At 40.2% G+C, this 15239-nt stretch overlaps 1 non-coding gene across 1 annotated transcript; it reads right to left on the reverse strand.

Annotated features, from left to right (window-relative positions):
- Positions 1–4171: 4171 nt before the first annotated feature.
- LOC147926792 (small nucleolar RNA R71) lies at positions 4172–4278 on the reverse strand. The gene has a single exon (XR_015583127.1). It is a non-coding gene; the product is annotated as a small nucleolar RNA R71 (small nucleolar RNA).
- Between the last annotated feature and the right edge of the window lie 10961 nt (positions 4279–15239).

Below are 15239 nucleotides of genomic sequence, written 5' to 3' on the forward strand. Positions count from 1 at the left end.
ATCATAAAGATGAAAAAGAGATAAACGTTTTATTAGAAAGAAGCAATAGCAAAATGTAAACAGAATTCAAGTTGAAAGAATAACTAAAACTAGAGAATTTGTTCAAAGAAAAGTGTAAAAACGGATGTCGCCTCTTGTCTGTCGAAAATAGGGTTAAGAGGTGGAATTTGAATGTCTCGTCATGAACTCGACCAGGTGCTATGTGGAAATTATCGGATGGGATGGTTGGGTGCCTCCTTTTTCCTTCTTGATGCGTCTGTGTAAACCCTATAAATGTAACCAGTTCCTTCCTTGTGATAGCTGCAACTTATTAACCCTTCTTTTTGCTCTTTTTAGGCTCTAAAGTACATGTTTTAATCTTTATAAGACGTTTTTATGGATTTTGTATGAAATAAAAAATATATTGTTTGACCAAATTTAATATATATAATATATAATATATATAAGTCATAGATAATTACTGTAATATTATTTAGCTACAGTTGATAATTTATTATAGTTATCTTCGTTGTGTAAGGTTAAGATACATTGTCTGATGGGTATGGAAGCTTTCCATTGTTTAAGTTAAGAAAAGGGCATGTTGTAAACCAAATCCAAATAAAATTCTGTTTAACAACATGGGTCAACGTTTGAGCTATCTTTTGCTCTCTAGAATTCTATATACAAATACAGACATATAACCGAATTATTAGAAACTGGTTTCAGAGCTGTACAAAATCCATGGTTAGATAAAGGTGTTGCTTAGCAACATTGGTCAAATAAAAATAAAAGCATGATCATTAATTAATTTAATCGAACAGCTAGTTTTTGGTATTTTGGGTTTGGTGTCGACCGACACCAAGGGTGTGTCGATTGACACCACTATTTATGGGTTCGTTGGGTTTGTTTTAATTCGCGATTTTGGTTTGGTTGGTTTGGTTTAGTTATCTAAACCCAGTATTTAAGTGGAGAAGCGACAAATTAAGAGTTTGATGGTGTGTTTGGTCGCCGTTGAGTGAGAAAAGAGAGTAAAATGAGAGAAAGTTCTGTGAGTGTTCTTGAGAGATTTTGGCTTGTTCTTAGAGGTTTTGGGGAGATCTGTTGTTGTGGAAGGAAGTGTGGTTGCTGGGAACGAAGGAGAAGCTTCTTGTGGTGTTGTTTCCGCCGTTTCTCAATCAAATCTTCCTGCAGAAGAGGTGAGTGCATGACCATGGCTGATCTAAACCTGAGATCTCTTATGTTTTGCTTGTTTGGTGTTGTTTTGGTGTTTTTCTTGTTGGTTGTGATTGCTTTAGGGTCTCCAATGGTTCCTGTGACTTTTGGGTAAGTTCTGGATGGATTGGAGATGGATTGGAAAGGAGATTCGACGATCGGCTTCGAGCAGAACGCGTCTGCGGAGGGGGTGTCGATCGACACCAGGTTGATGTCGGTCGACACCATGTTTGGGCCAGTGTCGATCGACACCACTCTGGTGTCGGTTGACACCAACTTGTCTGTTTCGTGTTTTCCTGGTTTGTTGTGTTTTGTTTGTGGTTTGTTAAGCATTGGAATCTCAGTTGCTTGTGTGTATAGCCTAGTAGATGGGAGGATTGTGATGTTCATATATTTTACCATATTTTTCCTTAGTTTATTCACATCTTTTGCATCTTTTGCTAGCCATTTTCACCATTATTGCATAGCTTTACGACTAATCATGCATTAGAGTTTAGTTGCATTGCATTTGCATCTTTTCATGCATAATCAGGTGATTTTGGAGCTTAAGGAGCATGGAAGCAATGCTGAGGAGAAGTGAAGCAATCATAAAAGGAAAGCAAGAGAGTTAAGGCTGAAGAACCAAGGTCCAGAGTCCAACTCGACCGCACACTCGACCAGACACTCGACTGTGTGCTGAGGAGGACTCGACCGAGTGGAGGATGCACGAGAGAAGCCAGCTCGACCTGCCACTCGACCGAGCACGGGTCGAGTTGACCGAGCCGTTGACTGTTTTGTCTTTTAGTATTTTTAGGGCTTCCACTCCCTCTCCTATATAAAGCCTTGTACCTGCAGCCACCAAAAGAATCCAGCTTTTTAGATATTCTCTAAACCTAGTTTTTACCCTTTTGGGAATTATTCTTTTTGCACTTTTATTTTTCTTAGATCTTGTACTTGTTTTTAAGGAGAAAATACTAAATTCTTCAATATTGTTGGTTCCATAACTTTCTTAATATTGAGAATTCGAGTTTGATTCTTTCTCCAATACTATAGATCTTTGTTTCATCTTTCTAATGATGCAAGTTTCGTATTTTTCTGGGTTTTTGACTTTGTTCATCATGTGTTCTTGTGAGTAGTTCTCTAGGATCTTGAGGATGGGTTAGGCTGGATTGATCTTGTGGTTTGTTTGATTTGGTCAAGCTTGATTGTTGTAGATCTCTTCTAGGCTAGATGTTCTTAATGCTGATCCTATATCTGAGAAGGTAGGGTTTGATTTCAAGCATCTTAGCATCACACCAATGTTTAAGAAGCATATATAAGGCTAGATCTAGAGCTTACCATTAGGCTTGCTAAGAGATTAGAGGTCTTGTTTTGTTTGAGATGTATTGCTTAATGTCTGCTTGTGTAGACTCTTTACTATGTGAGAACAAGTCTAGAGATGCATAGGTTTGATTGTTTCTTGCCATGAGAGTGGATGAAACTTGTCTTAGATTTATATGTCTAGAGATTAGCTCATAGTTTGCTTGAGATTTGTTGACCAAGTTAGATAACCACAATGATTAGTTCAGCCCATGAATCCCTCCTCAGGACCTTCTTTATTTATTGATTTTTAAGTCTTAATCATGTTGCTTGCTTGTTGTTTGATTCGTTTCTGCATTGCTCTGTTTTTATTGTGTTGCTCTGTTTTTGCGTTTAGTCCAGCTCGACCCTGCACTCGATCTACACTCGATCGAGTGCTTGCTCGAGTTCTTCCCCAGAACTTTGGTTTATGATTTGTAGTTGTCCTGTCTTATCTCTAGTCTCATTCTATTTGCATTTCTGTTGCATTTACTTATTGTCCTGTTCATTATTGTCTTGCATTAGTTCATTATTGTAGTTTCTATTTCTGTTCTAGCTTCATTTTATTCATAATCATTCTGTTCCATTTACATTTAGCATCTAGTTCTTGTAGTTTTACTTTCTGCACTTTGCATTTCCATCATAGGATTGTTAGTGACAAACATCCTTTACAATTTGGCTTGACTTAGTCTCATATGCATGTCTTAATTGCTCACAAACACTCAGATAGGATTGACACCTCTTATACTGCAACTGCATAAGGGGAATTGAAACACTTTACCATCCATTCATTCATATCTCACCATTACAATTATCATCATCATTCACCCACACATACAAAATCTTGTTTCAATTTGGCGCCGTTGCCCATTTGAGTGTGTTTTTGTGACATTTAGGATCCATATTAGTCTAAGATTAAGTTCGTTTATACACTTGTGAAGTTGTTGGATTTGAATCTTCTGTTGCTGGGTTGTCTTGAGTTTCAGGTACCCACTCGACTACCACTCGACCGAGCAGTGATCAAGCACCTGATCGAGTCAGAAGCCATCTCTATTTGGACACCACTTCCCAGTCGCCTTAACCGCCTACTCGAGCCTGAGCTCAACTGTGTACCTGTTCGAGTCTGTACTCGTGTCTGTTGATGCACACAAGGTCTAAGGGGAAAGATAATCTTCAAAAGCCTCTTGACAACATCCATAGGCTGCAAAAAGGTTTGGGAAATCAGAGAAGAAGAGTAGTTCAAGTTCAGCAAGAGGATCAAGTCATCATGGAGCAACAAGCTAACCATGAGCAGAGACCTAGGCACATTGGTGCTGGAGATGCACCCAACACACACAACCAAAGAGCTGGTATTGTGCCTCCTACAGTTCCTAATAATAATTTTGAGATCAAGAGTGGATTGATCTCCATGATTCAAGCCAACAAGTTCCATGGGTTGCCAATGGAGGATCCACTAGATCACCTTGTTGAGTTTGACAAAATTTGTGGTCTTACTAAGATTAATGGAGTGAGTGAAGATGGATTCAAGTTGAAGCTCTTCCCATTCTCACTTGGAGACAAGGCACACCTTTGGGAGAAGACTCTTCCTACTGGAGCAATAACCACATGGGATGCTTGCAAGAAGGCTTTCTTGGAAAAATTCTTCTCAAATGCAAGGACTGCTAGATTGAGGAATGAAATTTCTGGGTTTGTTCAAAGAAACAATGAAAGCTTTTGTGAAGCTTGGGAGAGGTTCAAAGGATTTCAGACTCAGTGTCCTCACCATGGCTTCAGCAATGAGTCCCTACTTAGCACATTGTATAGAGGAGTGCTTCCCAAGATCAGGATGCTTCTTGACACAGCCTCTAATGGCAACTTCCTTAACAAGAATGTGGAAGAAGGCTGGGAATTAGTTGAGAATCTTGCTCAGTCAGATGGCAACTATAATGAGGACTATGACAGAAGCATAAGGTCATCATTAACTGATCAAGAGGACAAGTACAAGAAGGACTTGAAGATGGTCAATGAGAAGCTTGACGAGATCCTTCTTAGCCAACAAAAGTCTATTCACTTCATTGGTGAAGAAGAGGTTCCAGTTCAAGAGGGGGAGACTGAATTTGCTGAGCTCTGTTACATGCAAAACCAGGGTGGATTCAAAGGCTACAACCAAGGAGGGTTCAACAAAAACAACCTCTCCTATAGGAGCACCAATGTAGCTAATCCACAAGACCAAGTGTATCCACCTCAACAGCCTCAACAGCAACAAAACTATGTTCCCAAACAACAACATCAAGTGTTCCAGCCTCAGTTGTGTCCCCCAACAGGGTTTCAGACTAACCAAGGCCAAGAACAAGACTTAAGAGCTATGATACAACAATTGTTGATTGGGCAAACACAAGGAAAGATTGAGGAAGCCAAACAGTTTGCTGAGTTGAATCAAAGGCTCACATCCCAGTATAATGACCTTAACATGAAGTTTGAAGGTCTCAACTCAAGAGTGAAGTATATAGAGAGCAACATTGCCTCTACTTCTGCTCCTAAACCCAACCAACTCCCTGGAAAAGCTGTTCAAAATCCAAGGGAGTTCACTGCAAAAGCCATCCATATCTCTGATGGGGAAGTCACTGAGGACAGTGATGTTCAAGATGGGGAGGATTGGTCAGTTATTGAAGCTTTGAGTGAAGTTTGTGCAGAGAAATCTGAATCCGACATTGCACTCGACCAGGTACTCGAGCTAGCACTCGACCGAGTGCCTGATCGAGTGGTCGATTAAGCTGAAGGATCAGGAGCTGTTAAACCTGCTAAGTACATTCCTCCTGCTTACAAACCACCTTTACCATTCCCAGGACGTTTCAAAGCACAAAGGATCAAGGAATTAAGGGAAATAATTGAGAAAAAGGAGATGTTGGCTAAGCAACAAAAGGATGAGGAAGCTTTGAAGAAAGAAGCTGTGGTTGAGAAACAAGAGGAAGTGATGGCTATACAAGAGATCATCATTGCTTATCAAGAAGAGGAGAGAGGACCTGCCATGGAACAGTATGAACCTTATCCTCTCTATAGAGATTTTTTGCTTGATATTTCAAAGAAGAAGGCTCAAGCTCAAGATGAGAAGGATCTTGAGAACCTTGGAGGAGTGATCATCCCAATTAAGCTCAAGGATCCAGGACCATTCTATCTGCCATGCACAATCAGTTACCTCCACTACAACCAATGCCTTTGTGATTTGGGAGCTTCAACTAGTGTGATGCCATACTCCATGGCTCAAAAGCTTGGGAGAACTGATTTCAAATCCACCAACCTCCATGTATGCCTAGCTGATGGGTCAAACAGAGAAGTAGTTGGAAGGTTGGAGAATGTCCCACTCAAGATAGGGAAGGAAATGGTTCATACAGATTTTGTGGTATTGGAGATGGACAAGGAACCTGAAGATCCAATCATCCTTGGGAGGCCATTCTTAGCCACTGTTGGAGCAGTCATTGATGTCAAGGAAGGTCTTGTGACCTTGAATATTGCAGAGGGTATAGTTATGAAGTTCAACATCTATAACCCAACCAACCTTCCTACCATAGATGATCAGCCTTTTACTATCAAGGACAAAGGTGGTCAAGAGGTCTTAAGTGATAAAGCAACTCCAAAGGCTGAGCTCTCACTTCAAGAGGATTCTGTGGAGAAGCTTAAGAGGTCAGTTCAAGAGCTGACTAGTATGGTTGAGGATCTCCAAGTTAAGCTGAACAAGAGGTCTTTGAAGAAAGCAAGACCAAGGCTCAAAATTAAGAAGAAATATGATTTGTGTGCTAAGGGTGAGGTGATCAAGGATCAACTTCACAGTGACCAAGAGGTTCCAGGGAGGATTTCATCACCTCCTTGGTACCTAGACCAAGTCTAAGAAGGAAACTAAAGTCAAGCTTAGTGACTCTAAATAAGCTCACTAGGGAGGAAGTCCCTAAGGTATCCTTTGTAAATATGGTTTAATTTCCTTGTAGTTTTGATGTGTTTTCTTTTATATTTGTGTTGGACAGGCCTTTTAATATAAGTGTAGATGGGTAAGGAGAAATTTGGACTTGGAGAAGGAGAAACGCAAGCCCACTCGACCAGCCCACGAGAGGTACTCGACCGAGTTGGAAAGGAACTAAGGCCCATTTGATCTTCAAATTGCTAGAACAATCGAGTGGAGGGAAGAACAAGAAGAAAAATTTGAATTTTCAAACTTTGGTTAAGGGAGCTCGACCACGTGATGGTCGAGTGTGGGGTCGAGTGGCAGCAAAAAGCAGGTCAAAGATTCCCAATTCAAATTTGAATGGAAGTCTCAACAAACCACTGCAAGCTCCATGGAACGTCGTGATGCTGGCCTTGATTCAAGAGGAGAAGCTGGAAAGACAACTCGACGCCCTACTCGATCATGCACTCGACCGAGTGGTGGTTTGAGCAGTCGGTCGAGCCAGATGCCGTGTCCAAGGAGAGAGTCAGTTAAGGAAGATCCTGAGAGGACTGAAAGTGAAGAAGAAAGGGAGCCAACTCTCAATGAGTTCATGAGGAGACACAAGGCCAAAGGGAAGAGGCCAGCAGTTGAGGTTGAGCAAGAGGAGAGTGAAAATGAAAGTGAGGAAGAAAGTGAAGAAGAAGAGCTAGAGGATGATGGAGAAACAGAATCTTGTGGGTTGACAAAGAGGCAGCTGTATGAAGCCTTCATGAGAATGGAGTTCTTGGGGACTAGATATCCTCACAAGGAAACCATGGAGAAGCTTGCCATTGATGAAGATGTGGAGTTTCTTTTTGAAAAGAGTAACTTAACCAAGTTCATGGGGCTTTGCATGGAGGGCTACAAAGAAGAAAGTTGTGAGTTTCTAGCCACTGTCAAGTTGCATACATATGCAAGGAAGGATGCTGAGGCTGGAGCTGGTCACATTTCCTTCACAATCAAGGGGAAGAAGCATGAGCTTTCAATGAGGAAGATAGCCGATGTGTTTGGTTTTGAAGTTGGGAGTAATAGAAGCTTGATGATACCAAGAGAGGAGCTTTATTCTGTTTGGGAAACCATTGGGGACAACAAACTCTACTCATCCTCCAATTCCAAGAGCTCAAGGATAAGGAGTCCAGTCCTAAGGTACTTCCACAAAGCTCTTGCCAACACCTTCTTTGAAAGGAAGGAAACTGGGAATATTAATGAGGGAGAGCTTAAGATGATTGATATGGCTCTCAATGGGATCATCCTCAAGGCAAGAGATGGGACCATTATCCTTGGGAGCACTGTGGAGACTGACCTTGCAATGGTGCTCATAGACCATATGATATATTTGAGAAGTTGGGTAGGCAAGTTGGAGAACAAAGGCTCAAGAGGAGCACTAACCATTGGAGGCATCATTACTCCAATTCTACAAGCAGCTAAGGTCCCACTTAGAGGAGAAAGGGTCTCACCAAGATGGATTGACTCAAGCTACCTCACCTATACTCTCATTCTGGCCAAAGAGATGCATCAAGGAAATCACATTTTCAATTTTGAGCTTCCAACACTTGGGAAGAAACAATTGATCTTGCCTAACCAAGAGTTCACCACCATTCAAGAAGGAGCCAACATTGACTTTTGGCCAGCTGAGGAGCACTTGTTTGATGGAGTAGTTCAAGCTAGAGTTGAGGAAGCTGGGAATGCACAAGTGGCTGATGGGGAGGAGCAGTTTTATTTTGAGGATTATGAGCCCAACCCAAGGGATAGTAGAGGAGTGAGGGAGACTGCGAAGAGGTTGACTCTTTTGCAAAAGTGGAGCAAGTGGCATGGGAAGAGGTTTGATAAGCTGAAGAAGAAGGTGACCAACATGGCTAAGTCTATCAAAGGCTTAAAGAAGGAGATTGCTGAGCTGAAAAGTGGAAACTCATCTCCAAGCCATTCAAGCCCTTTGAGGAGAAGTAGCTCAACTAGAGCACTTTCAAGAGTTGCAAACCCTTTGGAACCAGCTAGGGCTTCAATGTATGAGCCAAATCAGAGGAAGAGGAGCTCAAGTACCCGCGAACAATAGTCTTCGAGGCACTCAACCGGGTCACTCGAGTGCCCACTCGACCGAGCACCCTCGACGTACTCGACCGAGTACCAGCCCAGATCACCCTATGGCTTCCCACCTCCAGCTGCTTATCCAGGCTATCCAGGTTACCCTCCCATCCCACCTCAGTACTTCATGGATCCAGCTCTCTACCAGCAGTTTTGCCAACAGCAAGGTCAACATTTTGACACACGCGGTCCAGCTCGACCCCCCCCCCCCACTCGAGCACGCACTCGACCGAGTGCCGGTCGATCGCCGTCGTCGAGCTGCCCCAATCTCCATCTCCAAGTCACCAACAAGACCCCAACTACTCCTTTGACAGCATGCAAGAGGATGTGGACAACTTCTTCCACAACCCTTGAGGTACCACTATCACCTTCACTTGTAAATACCATTGCATCTCATATTATGTTTTGTTTTTGATCTTGAATCCTCTTACAAATTTCTTTCACACAAAGGACTGTGTGATTTAAGTTTGGAGGAGGGTTTGAGATAGCATTTGACATTGTGTTTTGTGTTCTTATTTCAAAATTTTAGCATCCTCATATTAGTATTTGCATAGCATCTAAGGCATAGAAAAACCCTAAAAATTTGAAATTTTTTTGCAAAAATCTTTATAAAAAAAAGAGTGTTCATGTAGTTTGCATTGCATATTAGGATCTTGTTTAGCATGTTTCATATAGGATTGTGTAATATTTGCATTAGGGATCTATGATGAGTTTTTCTTGTTAGCTTGCTTATTCACTAGACTAGGATCAATGCCCAAGTTAATAGTACTTTGATGCTAGTTGAGTAGTTAGAAGCATAAGATTGAACCAAGCCTTGAGTTCCTGCATTGCATTTGATCTATATTGAAGCATGTTGTGACTTGATACCATTTCCTATTTATAAGAACCTAATATTGAATTTTAATTATCAATGTGTGCATTGCTTTAGACTCATGGATACCATATACATATTTGGATCATCTTTCTCCTTTTTACCACTCTTGTTGATCCAAGTAGCTGATTAAACCTTTAAAATCAGTTCCCCTACCCCTTAACCAACCCTTCTTTCAAGCCATGTTTATTCTTGTGTGTGTGAGGCCTATTTTTGGGATTGAGCTTGGTAGAAAGTGTTAGGTTTGAACTGACAAGAGTAAAACCTTGTGTAGTTCTAGTTTGCATTTTTCAAACTAGATAGGACTAGGTGGTTCACTTGTTGGGTTTGGGACTTGGCTGTTTTGAAAGGAAAAGAGGAAAAAGAGAAAGAAAAAAAGGGTAGAGTCTTTAAGAGGAGGATGTGTTTAAGCAAAGTCTAGTGAAAGGATGGGAAGTAAAAAATTGTTGAAGATGGTTCTAGTTAAAGAAAAGAAAAGAAAGAAAAGAAAAGTCTAGCAAAAAGCTTGTATGTCTTAAGAATAGGAAGAAAAGAGAACCATAGAAAATAAGTAAGAATCCCCCATCCCACTAGAAAGATCAAATAAGAAACCTCTCCTAAGACTTGAAAACCAAAAGAGAAAAGGGTGAAAGAGAAAAGAAGAAGTTAAAGGGTAGCACTAGGATCATTTGGGTTTAGATTGATAGGATAAACACTTTGGGTACCTTTGGGTAGACAAGGTTTTGTTCTTGTATGTGTCTAAGTGTTCTTACCTTTAGCATTCTTCTAAAGCTCAATCCATTTTATGAGAGAACTTTGATATTGACAAGCCCCACTCTAAAAAGAGACCATCATTGTCTCAAAACCTTTATCTCCAAGCCAAATGAGTTTTAAGAATTGCATAGAATTTATTCATATTCTTGATTAATGAATGTTAAAGGAAATGGTTGATTTGAATGCATGTGGATATCCTAGGCTCAAATCAGTAAAGGCTGTGATATGCTTGTCTAAAGTCTTTAAGTACAGCTCATTCAACTTGCATCATAGTACTAGTAACTAGGACATTGATTCTAGATGGTCTATTTGCAAGCTTTAGGTCTAGATTGTCAATACTTGGACATTGATTCTAGATGGTCTAGATTGTCAATAAACTCCTTACTCATCTAATCTCTTAGGCAAAGTGAGTAAATCTCTAGCATTAGCTAATTCAGGCATTTCTTCGAACACCTCTCGGGCAGAAATGCCTTGAAATTAATCTCAACCTCTCGGTCTGAAAATAGCACTAAGAACACTAATCCAGAAGGGAATTTTCATAACAACAATCAAGCTAAAATATCCTAACTGATTAAAAATACATACTAGCCTATCTCATCCCTAGAAACTTTGATTCACTACTCAGATCTCATGGCAAAGAACATAAACCCAGAAATAAATAAAAATTGCATAATCATAACGATGAAAAAGAGATAAACGTTTTATTAGAAAGAAGCAATAGCAAAATGTAAACAGAATTCAAGTTGAAAGAATAACAAAAACTAGAGAATTTGTTCAAAGAAAAGTGTAAAAACAGATGTCGCCTCTTGTCTGTCGAAAATAGGGTTAAGAGGTGGTATTTGAATGTCTCGTCATGAACTCGACCAGGTGCTATGTGGAAATTATCGGATGGGATGGTTGGGTGCCTCCTTTTTCCTTCTTGATGCGTCTGTGTAAACCCTATAAATGTAACCAGTTCCTTCCTTGTGATAGCTGCAACTTATTAACCCTTCTTTTTGCTCTTTTTAGGCTCTAAAGTACATGTTTTAATCTTTGTAAGACGTTTTTATGGATTTTGTATGAAATAAAAAATATATGTTTGACCAAATTTAATATATATAATATATAATATATATAAGTCATAGATAATTACTGTAATATTATTTAGCTACAGTTGATAATTTATTATAGTTATCTTCGTTGTGTAAGGTTAAGATACATTGTCTGATGGGTATGGAAGCTTTCCATTGTTTAAGTTAAGAAAAGGGCATGTTGTAAACCAAATCCAAATAAAATTCTGTTTAGCAACATTGGTCAACGTTTGAGCTATCTTTTGCTCTCTAGGATTCTATATACAAATATAGACATATAACCGAATTATTAGAAACTGGTTTCAGAGCTGTACAAAATCCATGGTTAGATAAAGGTGTTGCTTAGCAACATTGGTCAAATAAAAATAAAAGCATGATCATTAATTAATTTAATCGAACAGCTAGTTTTTGGTATTTTGGGTTTGGTGTCGACCGACACCAAGGGTGTGTCGATTGACACCACTATTTATGGGTTCGTTGGGTTTGTTTCAATTCGCGATTTTGGTTTGGTTGGTTTGGTTTAGTTATCTAAACCCAGTATTTAAGTGGAGAAGCGACAAATTAAGAGTTTGATGGTGTGTTTGGTCGCCGTTGAGTGAGAAAAGAGAGTAAAAGGAGAGAAAGTTCTGTGAGTGTTCTTGAGAGATTTTGGCTTGTTCTTGGAGGTTTTGGGGAGATCTGTTGTTGTGGAAGGAAGTGTGGTTGCTGGGAACGAAGGAGAAGCTTCTTGTGGTGTTGTTTCCGCCGTTTCTCAATCAAATCTTCCTGCAGAAGAGGTGAGTGCATGACCATGGCTGATCTAAACCTGAGATCTCTTATGTTTTGCTTGTTTGGTGTTGTTTTGGTGTTTTTCTTGTTGGTTGTGATTGCTTTAGGGTCTCCAATGGTTCCTGTGACTTTTGGGTAAGTTCTGGATGGATTGGAGATGGATTGGAAAGGAGATTCGATGATCGGCTTCGAGCAGAACGCGTCTGCGGAGGGGGTGTCGATCGACACCAGGTTGATGTCGGTCGACACCATGTTTGGGCCAGTGTCGATCGACACCACTCTGGTGTCGGTCGACACCAACTTGTCTGTTTCGTGTTTTCCTGGTTTGTTGTGTTTTGTTTGTGGTTTGTTAAGCATTGGAATCTCAGTTGCTTGTGTGTATAGCCTAGTAGATGGGAGGATTGTGATGTTCATATATTTTACCATATTTTCCCTTAGTTTATTCACATCTTTTGCATCTTTTGCTAGCCATTTTCACCATTATTTCATAGCTTTACGACTAATCATGCATTAGAGTTTAGTTGCATTGCATTTGCATTTTTTCATGCATAATCAGGTGATTTTGGAGCTTAAGGAGCATGGAAGCAATGCTGAGGAGAAGTGAAGCAATCATGAAAGGAAAGCAAGAGAGTTAAGGCTGAAGAACCAAGGTCCAGAGTCCAACTCGACCGCACACTTGACCAGACACTCGACTGTGTGCTGAGGAGGACTCGACCGAGTGGAGGATGCACGAGAGAAGCCAGCTCGACCTGCCACTCGACCGAGCACGGGTCGAGTTGACCGAGCCGTTGACTGTTTTGTCTTTTAGTATTTTTAGGGCTTCCACTCCCTCTCCTATATAAAGCCTTGTACCTGCAGCCACCAAAAGAGTCCAGCTTTTTAGATATTCTCTAAACCTAGTTTTTACCCTTTTGGGAATTATTCTTTTTGCACTTTTATTTTTCTTAGATCTTGTACTTGTTTTTAAGGAGAAAAGACTAAATTCTTCAATATTGTTGGTTCCATAACTTTCTTAATATTGAGAATTCGAGTTTGATTCTTTCTCCAATACTATAGATCTTTGTTTCATCTTTCTAATGATGCAAGTTTCGTATTTTTCTGAGTTTTTGACTTTGTTCATCATGTGTTCTTGTAAGTAGTTCTCTAGGATCTTGAGGATGGGTTAGGCTGGATTGATCTTGTGGTTTGTTTGATTTGGTCAAGCTTGATTGTTGTAGATCTCTTCTAGGCTAGATGTTCTTAATGCTGATCCTATATCTGAGAAGGTATGGTTTGATTTCAAGCATCTTAGCATCACACCAATGTTTAAGAAGCATAGATAAGGCTAGATCTAGAGCTTACCATTAGGCTTGCTAAGAGATTAGAGGTCTTGTTTGGTTTGAGATGTATTGCTTAATGCCTGATTGTGTAGACTCTTTACTATGTGAGAACAAGTCTAGAGATGCATAGGTTTGATTGTTTCTTGCCATGAGAGTGGATGAAACTTGTCTTAGATTTATATGTCTAGAGATTAGCTCATAGTTTGCTTGAGATTTGTTGACCAAGTTAGATAACCACAATGATTAGTTCAGCCCATGAATCCCTCCTCAGGATCTTCTTTGTTTATTGATTTTTAAGTCTTAATCATGTTGCTTGCTTGTTGTTTGATTCGTTTCGGCATTGCTCTGTTTTTATTGTGTTGCACTATTTTTGCGTTTAGTCCAGCTCGACCCTGCACTCGATCTACACTCGATCGAGTGCTTGCTCGAGTTCTTCCCCAAAACTTTGGTTTATGATTTGTAGTTGTCCTGTCTTATCTCTAGTCTCATTCTATTTGCATTTCTGTTGCATTTACTTATTGTCCTGTTCATTATTGTCTTGCATTAGTTCAGTATTGTAGTTTCTATTTCTGTTCTAGCTTCATTTTAGTCATAATCATTCTGTTCCATTTACATTTAGCATCTAGTTCTTGTAGTTTTACTTTCTGCACTTTGTATTTCCATCATAGGATTGTTAGTGACAAACATCCTTTACAATTTGGCTTGACTTAGTCTCATATGCATGTCTTAATTGTTCACAAACACTCAGATAGGATTGACACCTCTTATACTGCAACTGCATAAGGGGAATTGAAACACCTTACCATCCATTCATTCATATCTCACCATTACAATCATCATCATCATCATTCACCCACACATACAAAATCTTGTTTCAGATTGCCTCACTAAGTATTTGTGATAATACTTACGCATCTCATTTGTTGTTTGTGGTGTGCAGGTATGTGACGTGGAATCATGGCGATGAGGAGGAGGATGATCTAGGGTCTTGTATGAGTGTTATTAGATTTATTGGATATGTTGTTGGAACCTTGGTTAGTGTTATGTTAGGTTGCTGGATAGAATGGTTAGAAATGTTATTGTATTGGTTTTGTATTATTGATATGTTTCCGCTGTGCATGTTATTGGATGTTGGTTGTTATTGGTTTAATTAAGTGGTATGAGATGCTTGATTATATATTGTATTTAATTATAAAAAAAAAAGGTCGGATTGTTTCATTTTGGTATCAGAGCCCTTACGGTTCTAGGATGGTTAAGTGAATGGATTAGAGCGGTTTAAGAATTTAATTGGTGGAATTACTTTTCCTGTTGATTGATGCATGATGTTGTGTGAAGAAATTGAATATGCATAGTTAGTCAATTTTTTTGTGGTATGGAGTCCTAGTATCATCCTCTTCGAGCCTTCAATGAGATTCCACGGTAAGATGTGTACTTTATGTGCGGTTTTGAATTGTGTGCTTAGCCTTCTGTTCTGGGTAGTGCAGATGGCTAGAGAGGGTGCTAAAAGGAAAGTTTCTAAAATGAGAAGTTTTATGAATAGTTAAAGCTTGCCTATTAATGGTAAGAGTTGAGGTAGATCTAGTCGGGAGATACTCGATGACATCAGACTTTTTTGCTCAAGATTGTGTGAGCCCAACTCATGTGATACCGATAGCTCGATGGACTTTGTGGCCAGAGAGTGGAAGTTGTATGTTTGCTTCGGATGACGATCCGAGAGCGCGCTTTAGGGTGACGACCCAAGAGCGGGATTTTGAGACTCCCTGGATACCGTAGCTGTGAGCCGTGGCTCGGTAGTGAGCCGGTATGTCTCGAGGGTTGCGACCCGAGAGCGGGGGGAGTGGGCGTGTGAGACTCCCTGGATACCGTAGTTGTAGGCTATGGCCTGGCAGTGAGCCGGTATGACTCGAAGGTTGCGACCTGAGAGCGGGGGG

Source organism: Camelina sativa, chromosome 15 (assembly GCF_030686135.1).
Source record: "Camelina sativa cultivar CO46 ecotype springtype chromosome 15, ASM3068613v1".
NCBI lineage: Eukaryota > Viridiplantae > Streptophyta > Magnoliopsida > Brassicales > Brassicaceae > Camelina > Camelina sativa.